Source organism: Gigantopelta aegis, chromosome 14, assembly GCF_016097555.1.
Source record: "Gigantopelta aegis isolate Gae_Host chromosome 14, Gae_host_genome, whole genome shotgun sequence".
Taxonomy (NCBI): Eukaryota; Metazoa; Mollusca; class Gastropoda; order Neomphalida; family Peltospiridae; genus Gigantopelta; species Gigantopelta aegis.
The window spans coordinates 30,597,088-30,609,773 of NC_054712.1; positions in this window are offsets into that span (position 1 = coordinate 30,597,088).

Here is a 12,686-nt window from a genome sequence, read left to right on the forward strand (position 1 = left end):
AAAACTAATGTTGAGGCAAAGTATATTTTAACTGAAGTTAATTATTGTTTCCCTTGACACTGTTTTTCCTGAGGCAATTATTTTCTTAACTACAAAGGCCGTCCATGAATCAAAGCCAATAGCAAATGTGTGGTTCTAGGAATTGAAGGATTCAAGTAAGTTAGGTTATTTAATCAATGATCCAGTGGGTTGTACAATCTGTTAAAAGAACTGACAGTTTTATTTAATCCATGGTTCTAAGTTAGTGGCCAATGGTTCACACTAGTTAGAAATTCCACAATCTAATGAGCTTATTTAATCCATGGTGCTAAGTTAGTGGCCAATGGTTTACACTAGTTAGAAATTCCACAATCTAATGAGCTTATTTAATCCATGGTGCTAAATTAGTAGCCAGTGTGTTTCTACAATTCAAGAATTAGTTTAAGTAAACCATGAACCAGAGTTAAAGTATAAAGTTTGTTTTGTTTAATGACACCACTAGATTATGAGCCAAAGAAATTTGATTTGTTTAACGACACCACAAGAGCATATTCATTAATTAATCATCGGCTATTGGATGTCAAACATTTGGTAATGACTCGTAGTCATCAGAGGAAACCTACATTTTTTGTAATGCAGCAAGGGATCTTTTATATGCACTTTCCTACATACAGGAAAACACATAACACGGCCTTTGTCCAGTTGTGGTGCACTGGTTGGAACAAGAATGGATCCAGCAAGGTGGTTCGATCCTGCGATGCAAGCACCTCAACCGAACACTCAACCGACTGAGCTAAGTCCCGCCAGAGAGTCATACTAGTAGTTCAAGGATCTAACTAATTTAACTAAACTAGTGCTTTAAGGAAAGAAAGAAAAATGGTTTATTTAAGGACACATTTTATCAACGGTTATATGGCGTCATACATACCCTCTGCCATCACTCCATGGGCTACTTGGTAATTTAAGGTTCTAACTACATGTAATTTAATTGATTTAATCCATGAGCTAAAGGTCATACTTCCAATACAAGTATCTTGTCGTGAGGCAGGCAGTAGCCAATGTTAAAAAGTGTGTTTTGTTTAATGACACCTCTAGAGCATATTGATGTGTGAATAATTAGCTATTGTATGTCAAACAGTAGCCAACGAGTCTTTCATGTTCTATGAATCTAATGAGCTTTAACAGATTTTGGTACCAAAATCGTATTCCATCCACCCCTTGTACATTTACACTGGTGTAGTGTTCAACAATCCAGAAATGTTAAACTGAAGCAGTAAAAACACAAGTACACAGTTATACATGTACATGTATATGTATATGCTTTAACCTACGGGTGTTTGTTTTGTTTTGTTGTGGATATTTTGTAGTGTTTGTGTCTGGCTGTGTCTGTGTGACGGGTGTAAGTTAATACTGAAGGTTTTATCCGTAGTTATGTGACTTACAATCCCATTTGATCACAATGACTGTATTTTTCTGTTAGCTATTTGTGTTTAATGGCGTGTAGGCTCTGGCAGCCTTTATTCGGTGATTTTTTATTATTTGGTTTTTTAAACAACATTTGAAGGTCACAGACTATTTGAGGGGTGTTTTGAGCTTGCTTTCTGGACCGCCCTCGGTGCTGGTGTTACCGGCTCCCACCCAGAGCGAGTTTTAACAACTCGGTGGCTAGATGTAAGACCACTACACCCTCTTGTCTCCCAATAACCACTAACAACTAACCCACTGTCCTGAACAGACAGCCCAGATAGCTGATGTGTGTACCCAGGGCAGCGTGCTTGAACCTAAATTGGATATAAGCACGAAAATAAGGGGCAGAGGAACCGTATCTTCAAAATATATTCATTCCCACCCCCCTGTATTTTCTTTTTCTTTTCCCATTTGGATGCCCTTTTAACGAGTTGGTCCATGTGCCCTTTTTCCCGTCAGTCCTCCCCCTCCCCCCTCCCCCCCACCCCCCACCCCCCCCCCCACCCCGGCAAACTATGTTCTGGATCCGCCCCTGTTATACATAGCAGAAACAAATGTAGCAGACTACCTAATGTGAAATAATTATGATGTTCCCTTCCCTCACTCTTCGCCATGTGATCAATTTTGAAACAACCCTAAGCAAAACTGTGCCACGTAATGTGAATAAACCACTTGGTAATACTTGTAAATAGCATGCATTATTCATCGTCAGTTAATGACTTGGAGAATGTCGGACAACGTTCATTAATAATAAGGCACTCGTGTCATGCAAGCTATTACAAATCGACATGGTTACGTGATGTCGTATATAGCACGGGCACGTCTGAGAAGGCAGTCTAATTAAACTTTTTCCTCAACTCTCACTGTAAATTAGGCTACAGTGTTTTTGGTCATGAGTGCGCTTTATATATAACATAATTTTTCACCGAAAATAACACCGGGCATTTAAGAACTGAATTTGATCATTTTTCACGTGGTTCATACTTCTATGTAAATGTTTTTACGTTCATTTCTTTTAAATTCCATGTGAATTGAATCGAGTTCTGTTATGAGCATTGCCGACAGAAGTGCAAAATTGAGGTTGATGGAGTTGTGAACGTCTTGTTTTTATTTGTTTGCATTGTATTGTTTTGGTAACTTTTTTTCTTTTTTCTTTTTTTTTCTTTTTTCTTTTTTTTTTTGGGGGGGGTGTCCTTCTCATGAAAACTAATGGTGAAATCTAATCAAATACTAGTAACATGAACATATTTTGATTTTTGATTTTTTTTTTGTCTTGTTAGCTGCATTGTTTATATAGTATACTTGTAGTAGTTAACTTATTTATATTTTAAAATAAGTTTTGGATGACTTTTTATATACCTATAGACCTATATACTGATAATAAAATATTGACTTCAATTGTTGTTCTTCTTTTTTTTCAGAGTTCAGTTAATTAATATTGTGTGGTTAACATGTCATTGCATTATGGGTTTTCCAGTTGGACTGCTTTAGAAATGAAGCATTTGGGGTGGATAGTGGGAAGGTGTGGTTTGTGAACTAAAACGAATTTTAGTTTATTACTGTGCGAGTGACTGGAAGAGAGGTAGTGTGTACAGCGCATGACAAATACGCTGAGAGAATCGCTTCTGCCGTGTAGCAATTTATTATTGTTTGTTTGGAAAAGTGTCCCATGTTTTTAATTGATGTGGTGCTATAAATAAAGAAAATACTACATGAATGACCGTTAAATACCTTACAATGAGTTGTTTTTAAAATCGATCTCGCAAGCGAAAGCGAGCTGGATATGTTCTAAAACAACGAGATAAATGTTAACTAACGGATACGAATGTATTCTGTTTATTAAAATGTTCAAAAACCCCAGGCTTAAACTAAATTTAAACGTCTTTTTCAAGTGAAATTTATTTATGGCGCTTGCAGTTAACATGCGTCACAGAGCAATCGGTTTCAGGTTAACTTATACGTCAGAAAGCATTCAATTTCGATCGTGCTAATTTCACTGGCTACCGGGTCATCACCTAGGTTTCTAGGTTTCCCTTCCGTCCTTCTATGCGTCTGTCCCACTTATAGTTTCCAGCATTGTTTGGGTTTTTGTTTTTTATTATTATTATTTTATTTGTGGGGGTTTTTTGCAGTGCCTCCAGATACTGGAGCAGAAATGTGTATAGCTTTATCATGTACTGTTACAGGTGAAGTTTGACTTTCATAACCATTTACTCGTTGGGCCTATAGCTTAGGGGGCACGAACAATGTGGAGCCCGGTAGAGGGCGTATATTTGTAGGTTACACTCAGTGTACTTGTTTGAAGGGACCCTACCTCATTATTGTAGAGGGCAGACTGACCGAATTAAACGAAAATGCCCGAATCTGGATAACAACAGTTATTTATATTAGCATTACGCCAAACAGCTTTATAGGGTTGCAAACGAATTCCTACACATTTTTCTCAGGCAAGCTAATTTTGCCCGAATATCTCTATCCTAACTGCTGTGGGGTGGTGGCTGTTGTCCTCTTCCCCACCCCCCGTCTTGTACGCTTATGCTGATAGGCCTATAATGCAATATATTTTACCACAATGTGAATTAATAGTGTACAACCCAAAGGCATGTTATAAGTAAATAATTAGTAGTATCTAAAACAATCATGTTTATTATCTACTATTAAGTATTTCAACTATGAAATAAAAGCACTTTTACATATAGATTTTTTTTTTTTTAATGACTGTGTACAGGTTTTTCTTTGATCCCCTTTTGGATTTAGGCAGAGGTCCTGAGCCATATATTTTTCATTAAAAAAAATATTTTTCTTACACACGCGTTGGTGACAACATCATTCGTTATTTTTGATAACACATACTTGTTTACACATGTATTTGATGACCAGGTCACCAATGCCAAACATCCAATAAAAAACAGTACGATCGAAATCGATTACACTGTGATGTATAGTTAACCTGACAATGTTATCATGTGTCTGTGATGCGTAAGTGCAAGGGCTGTAAATAACTTTTAGTCGAAAACGATGTTAAAATTTGCTTAAAACCTGGTTTTTGAGGATATGTAAGAAATATAATAAAACATTCGTGTCCGTTAGATACCATTTATGTTACAACTCGCTTTCGCTTGTTGTATACATTTTAAAACAACATATTGTGAGATAAATAGTATCTAACGGCCACTCATGTATTATTCTCTATTTAACAACGCTATCGAACTACAATATATGAATATTACGCATTACAGGCGGAGCCATGATTTTAGGGATGGGATTGGGGGCAAAGAAACGGTCTATGAGTTGTGTTATGGGGTGACACGAAAATATAAAGGTGGTTGACAAAAAGGTGTGACTGGGGTATGCCACCTCCCTGGTTACGATAGTCGGGGTATGCCACCTCCCTGGTTATGAGAGTCGGGGGTATGCCACCTCCCTGGTTACGACAGTCGGGGTATGCCACCTCCCTGGTTACGACAGTCGGGGTATGCCACCTCCCTGGTTACGACAGTCGGGGTATGCCACCTCCCTGGTTACGACAGTTGGGGTATGCCACCTCCCTGATTACGACAGTTGGGGTATGCCACCTCCCTGGATAAGACAATAAGTGTATGCCACCTCCCTGGTTACGACAGTCTGGGTATGCCCCGATCACCGTTAAAAATCGGGGATCAGTGTTTGCCTCAATCTTTCGACGAAAAACGTCCAGTTTAATTGTTGACAGTATTCGTTACTTAGATACTTTAATAACAAATTACATAGTTTAATTATTAATCATCTTTTCACTGTTGTTTTTCTGGTAATATAACTCGACGTTTGCCAAACGCGTGACAGAACACCATTAAGTCGCTCGGGTAACACTAACAATAAAAAAAATATAAAGCTCGTATTTTAAATTTGTTTTTTTAACGTAGTCGACAGATGAGATAATATTAACTATTGTACTGCTATAACATGTCTGTGGTAAAGCATAAAACGATATCGGTGTGAAATAATAATTACTGTATCCCACGGAGAAAATCACCTTTTTAAACAAAACAACAGGCTGTAAAATGTTTGATGCTTGGCTTGTTCTGGAATCGTGCCCATGCCAAGATCTGATCAGTATGAACACGTCGGATGATCGTCCAGGCCGTTAATTGATATCTCATAAACAAATACCAGTCGACGGTGGCGTCGCCCACAACGCGAAGAAAACACCAGGGCCAGGTTGTCAGAAAAATAGACATGTTGCCGGTCTGGTTTGGAATTACTAGTATTTAATCTCACCAGTCGTACAAATATTATAATACCCGCCTCTAGATATGTTTATTTTAGTGTTGAAATGAAACTGAAGGGCCAAACCTACCCTAAAACAAATAGGGGGTGGTTAATAGTGATAAAAAAACAAGAATTGGCATGGTCCTCTTCAGCTAAATAACAAGGTCACGTTTAAACTGACACTTTGGGTGAGTAAAGTTTGTTTTTTATTTAACGACGCCACTAGAGCACATTGATTTTTTATCTTATCATCGGCTATTGGACGTCGTATATATGATCATTCTGACACTGTTTTAAGAGGAAACCCGCTGTCGCCACATAGGCTACTCTTTTACGACAGGCAGCAAGGGATCTTTTATTTGCTCTTCCCACAGGCAGGATAGCACAAACCATGGCCTTTGTTGAACCAGTTATGGATCACTGGTCGGTGCAAGTGGTTTACCCCTACCCATTGAGCCTTGCGGAGCACTCACTCAGGGTTTGGAGTCGGTATCTGGATTAAAAATCCCATGCCTCGACTGGTATCCGAACCCAGTACCTACCAGCCTGTAGACCGATGACCTAACCATGACGCCACTGAGGCCAGTCTTTGGGTGAGAGTCACTGGCGTGGGTGGGGGAGGGGCGTCACACTTTTCCCTCCAGCATGTTGTATATTATGTTTTCTTTCGCTTGATTGACAGTTATCGCGAGTACTCTGACAGTAAGGGGGCGGGATTTAGCTGTCGGTTGAGTGCTCGCTTGAAGTGCTTGCGTCGCAGGATTGAACCACCTTTGTGAATCCATTCAACTGATTGGGGATTTTCTCGTTCCAACCAGTGCACCACAACTGGTCAAAGGCCGTGGTATGTGCTTTCCTGTCTGTAGGAAAGTGCATATAAAAGATATCTTGCTGCATTAGGAAAAACTGTAACGAGTTTCCTCTGATGACTACGTGTCAGAATTACCTAATTTTTTTACGTCCAATAGTCTGATTAATTAATTAATGTGCTCTTGTGGTGGCGTGAAACAAAACAAACTAACTTTTAATTGACGGTAAGAGAACTAAATGTTCAAATGTCTAGCTCTCTTACCGTCAATAGTACTCGGGCTAATAGACAAGTGTGGTTGCCCGCTCTTATCTCCTCCCCCCCCCCCCCCCCCCACACCTCCATATAAAGTCCTGGCTACGTCTGTGGTGAGAGTGTCACCCTCCTCACCCCATTAGGTACGGCGGAAGCAAGTAGACATCGGGGGGGGGGGGGGGGGCTGACTCGGATCGAGGACACAAAGCAAAGTTTCTAGGGGGTTCGGGGTATGCTCTTTCGTAAAAGTTTGAAAACTTGATGTCCTGAAATGTAATTTCCATGAATTGTACAGGTAAAATTCATCTCTGCCTTAAGATTTACTATCAATAATACGGCTCTGGATTGTTGGTATTATTTAATCTGAAAAGTCCTGCAAATGTAATATCAGCCTGAAGACCTGTTTATTTTAAAGCTGTTCAGTGAGACTGTTGGATGACTGTTGTTTAGGGTTTATCAGCCTATCTTGCTGTGACGGTATTCTATAACGCTATTCTTCAGATAGGGAGAGGGATTAGGGTGGCTTCACAATTTAACGCATTGATGCTACAAAGGAAAGGAATGTTTACCGGCACTCTCAGCGCGTGGTTTCGGTCAGCAGTCTTAAAATAAAAGGGAGAAACCCGCTACTGCCGTGCAGTTATAAATGTACTACTTCAACATAACGGTAAACGGGGTCGTACATGGCCTGAAATAACTTTTGGTCGGGCTGAAAATAGTAATATAGGGACTTTTCCAGCGAGACAAAACAATTTTAAAAACAAAGAAAATGAAAAGAAAAAAGAAGTCACCACATTTAAAATAAATAATGCACTCTTTTGTTTTTTAAAAGCTAATTATACTCTGCCCCCGCCCCTTGATTGTTAGTAGTAGAGTATCGAACAGTGCATGAGAGGTCTACGTGTGTGGGAGGGGGCGGGGAGGGGTGTGATAGACAGCACGCGTTGATCCTGGGGGGGTTTCGACCCCCCCCCCCCCCCCCCCCCCCCACTGCTTTCGAATTTTGATTACTCGATATCAAGTGCTTACACGTAAAAGCAAAACACTGTTTTTGTTCTCGTGTGGTTTTGGATCTGCTCCTACAAACAACCTGGATCCGTGCCTACACATACACACACACTCTCTCTCTCTCTCTCTCTCTCTCTCTCTCTCTCTCTCTCTCTCTCTCTCTCTCTCAGGGGCGAGACGTAGCCCAGTGGTAAAGAGCTCGCTTGGTGTGCGGTCGGTTTGGGATCGATCCCCGTCAGTGGGCCCAGTACGCTATTTCTCGTTCCAGCTAGTGCACGACTGGTACATCAAATACCGTGGTATGTGCTATCCTGTCTATACGATGGTGCATATAAAATATCCCTTGTTGCTAATTGAAAAAGATTAGCCCATGAAGTGGCGACAGCGGGTTTCCTTCCTCGACATCTGTGGTCCTCAACCATATGTCCGACGCCATATAACCGTAAATAAATTGTATTGAGTGCGTCGTTAAATAAAACATTTCCTTCATTCTCTGTCTGTCTGTCGTCTGTCTGTCTGTCTGTCTGTCTCTCTCTCTCTCTCTCTCTCTCTCTCTCTCTCTCTCTCTCTCTCTCTCTCTCTCTCTCTCTCTCTCTCTCTCTCTCTCTCTCTCTCTCTCTCTCTCTCTCTCTCTCCCCTTGCTGTATATATCTGGTGTATGAAGCTTTGTCAAGGGGTGGCAGACGTAATGATCTTCGCATCGATGACTCACTGGTAGAGATCATCATAAACTCGCTTAAGTGCATCTTTGTCAGTGACAGAATAAATCTGTAATAGAGTATATCACTCTGCCGTAACACGATATGCTGTGTTAGGGTTTTATTATGGACGTTGTTCGTGTCCTGGCACTGAATAAACCACTCAACCCTAGAAACAACATTCAATTGTACACCGGCCGACTTGTAATACATGCCTTATACTACAATACAGTTTTCTTTATTCTCCACTTGACGTAACTTGCTGAATTACAGCAATAAATCTGTCAGTAGAACAAACAAATGGCTTAATCAGTCATTGGTGACGATGTTTTGAAAATGTAAACCCAAAACAACTGTCTAGCCACAGAAACGATACGTTGGAAAACTAATTCCAATCCCTTTAAGTTACAGAAGCGTGTCCAGGTATTTATGATTTTTTTTTTAAGTTTCTTTTTGTTTAACGACATCACTAGAGCACATTGATTTCTTAATCATCGACTTAGATGTCACACATTTGGTAATCTTGCCATTAGTAACAAGTAGTCTTTTTATATTTAAAAAAAATGTTTTGTTTAACGACACCACTAGAGCACATTCATTAACGTGCCCATATACCACTAGGGTTTCGAACACGCCCATCCCGAGTCCGACCTCCGATAAGATCGGTGGCCTGACTCGGGATGGAGGGGTTGAAAATGGGCAGAATTTAGAAAATAGCAATTAATAAAAAAGTTAATAGAATAAATAAAAAATTTAAAAAAGGTTACAAGCCAAAAATAAAAAAGAATTGACTGCTCGGCCGAATATTTATATAATTTGGAGCATTTTAGAAGGAAAGTCCAAAATTAAATAAGAGAAAGAAGAGAGGATCGGACTATTTAATAATATTTTTTAAAACGAAGTAATTTCGACATAAAATTTTGAACGCAGATCTAAAAGTTTGAAGTCCGATCGTCGGCTATTGGATGTCAAACATTTGATACATTCTGACACGTAGTCGCCACAGGAAACCCGCTATATTTTTTCAAATACAGCAAGGGATCTTTTATATGCACTTTCCCACAGACAGGAAAGTACATACCACGGCCTTTGACCAGTTGTGTTGTACTGGTTGAAAGACAAAAAAAACAACCCAATCAGTTGAATGAATCCACCGAAGTGGTTCGATCCTGCGGCGCAAGCACCTCAAGCGAGCACTGAAACCGACAATTAAATCCCGCTCCGCGTCTTTTATATGCACCATCTCACAGAAAGGATAACACGGCCTTTGGTATACCAGACATGGTGCACTGGCTGGAACAAGAAATAGCCTGATGGGCCCATCAACGGGGTTAGATGTTAAACGACAGTTTTTGTTACTTTAATATCGTGGTAGATAGTCAACCGGATTTAAAGGGACATTCCCGAGTTTGCTGCAAATTTAAAGATTTTATCGACTAACAGACACTTTTTAACAACTGTAATTATATATCAAATATATTTTTCTGTATAACATATTAGTGGCTGTATACTAAACGTGTTTCTGATCGTTCTAATATTTGTAATAGGTTAAATTTCATTTTTTTCCTAAAATATGTTTTTTTCGTACGTACGAAATTATTTGAAGACAAACTCCAGTTTGGGCTTCTTACAAATATTAAAACGACCAGAAACACATTGAATATACAGACACTGATATTCTAAACAAGTTAATATATTTTAATATGTAAGTTTAATCGTAGAAATAGTTTATTAGTCGGAAATATTTTACAATGCAGCAAACTCAGGAATGTCCCTTTAAATGTTCAAATATTTGACTTGTAATTGACAGTTAACATCACTTGAATATTGTGTTATATACGGAATTTAAAGAGGCACGTTCCAGTATTTATCCTACTTCAAATATAATACAGAATCCAACCGACCCTTTAGAGATATTTTATACAAAGCTTACTGCAAACGTGAACTAAGGCAGTAATGGTATTAAATACCGGGTACGTTGATTTAACTAATCTCGACCGCTTTTCTTCAAGCCACGTTGTGCAAATTGATTTTCAAATTAATTTCCTGTTAGTATAGAACACACTATTGAATTTCACCTAAATATAAATATGACTGTTGGATTGATAATAACATTTGCTGAACTGAATGCGAACTAAACGCTAGGTTTTTACTTAGATATATGTTGTGATCCCTAAAAAGGATCTTTGAATGACGAAAGTGAATCCTTTTGCGTGGTGGGCAATGACTAAATTCCCCCAAACTGTACTAAATGAACTCAGGACTCCAAACACATCCAATATAAGAAAGAAAGAAATGTTTTATTTAACGACGCACTCAACACATTTTATTTACGGTTACATGGCGTGAGAGATATGGTTAAAGACCACACAGATATTGAGAGAGGAAACCCGCTGTCGCCACTTCATGGGCTACTCTTTTCGATTAGCAGCAAGGGATCTTTTATATGCACCATCCCACAGACAGGGTAGTACATACCACGGCCTTTGATATACCAGTCGTGGTGCACTGGCTGAAACGAAAAATAGCCCAATGGGCTCACCGACGGGGATCGATCCCAGACCGCGCTTTACCACTAGGCTACGCCCCACCCCCACATCCAATATATTCAAGATACTACGTGAAGCGATCAGAACATCTTTTCAAATAGGAGAGGGAATTAATGTTGACACCTCAGGATATTTTGAAATACGTCTGTCCAACATAGCATTATTGCGACACAATTTTGTAGTTAGTTCTAGAGGTGGACGGCTGTGATTGATTTAATATGCATTTATATTCTGAATTAACACATTATGTTCAACTGATCTCGAGTGCTCGGACTCCAGAACAAGCTACTGGTTTAAATAAAGAAACCCGCTGCGTGTACATGAGCTACTTCTACGGAACAGGGGTCATTTCATAAGCATTGGCCCACCCTTTTGAAATGCGATTTAAAGGCATATTGTCACAGACCATTGACCTATTAAATGGCCTAAAATGTATTACCTGAATTATTTTTTAAATTTTGATTTGTCCCTAAATGTACTTTATTCATCCATCTACGTAAGCACCATACCCCACTTATTAATATTTTGTAAAAATATCTGAATTATGGCAATGGTCCATAATCCAAAAACTAATATTGCCAAGAGGGTTGGCATGGATTTCACTCCATCATGTTTCAGTTAAGGAAATAACATAGCCTGAATTGGTTTCCAACAATTAATGTAATTTTCATTTATTATTATTGTTTTGAGATATAAGATTCTTAAATCCGCGACAGTATGCTTTTAATAGGTTTATGTGTTACTAGTTGCTGTCATCTTACGACGCCTTTATATTATGCACTTTAGTCAAATATCAGGTTTTCTGCCAGAAAATAATTTGAAGGTACGTACTAAAAACAAAATATATTATAAGTGCCCCTTCTAAGAGGTTATGGGATTGAAATCTTTTAAAATTACATTGTATTTTATGTACATTTAAACAGCAGTTCCCTATCTAAAAATGTATCCATTAATTTTCAAGATTTTGATCTCTTAATTATGTCTTCATTAAAGGTGAATTATCTGTTACTCAGAAACTGAGAATAATAACTTGTATTCCTAAAGGTGATAAACCGAAACGTTTTCTTAGCAACTGGCGACCTATATCACTTCTAAATTAGCATTTGCGTGTATGTTTGAACGAATTAAAGGAGTACTTCATTTTCTTATTAATAAAGACCAAACTGGTTTCATGCCGGGTCGTTATATTGTTGATAATATAAGGATATTGTATGATACTTTGTACTATACGGAATCGCAAAATATTACAGGAATATTTCTACGAGTAGATTTCGAAAATGCATTCGACTCCATTTCATGGTCATATATACATAAAACCCTGGATGTTTTTGGATTTGGAGCAGATATTAAGCGCTGGATATAAAATCAAGTGTTATAATTAATGGATTTATTTCTTCATCACTTAATATATAGAGAGGTTGTACGCAAAGTGATCCATTATCTCCATATATATTTCTTCTCTGTGTAGAAATTCTTGCAGGACGTACGTAAAAATAAGACACTTAAGAGCATCTCAATAAACAACAAATAATACCCAATTTCACAGTATGCTGATGATACCGATTTTATACTTGATGGTAAATACCCTGAAAATATTTTCCGAATTATCAGGACTCAATATTAATTATGATAATTTGAGGCAATTTGTACTGGCTCTCTTAGGAGTAGTTCTAT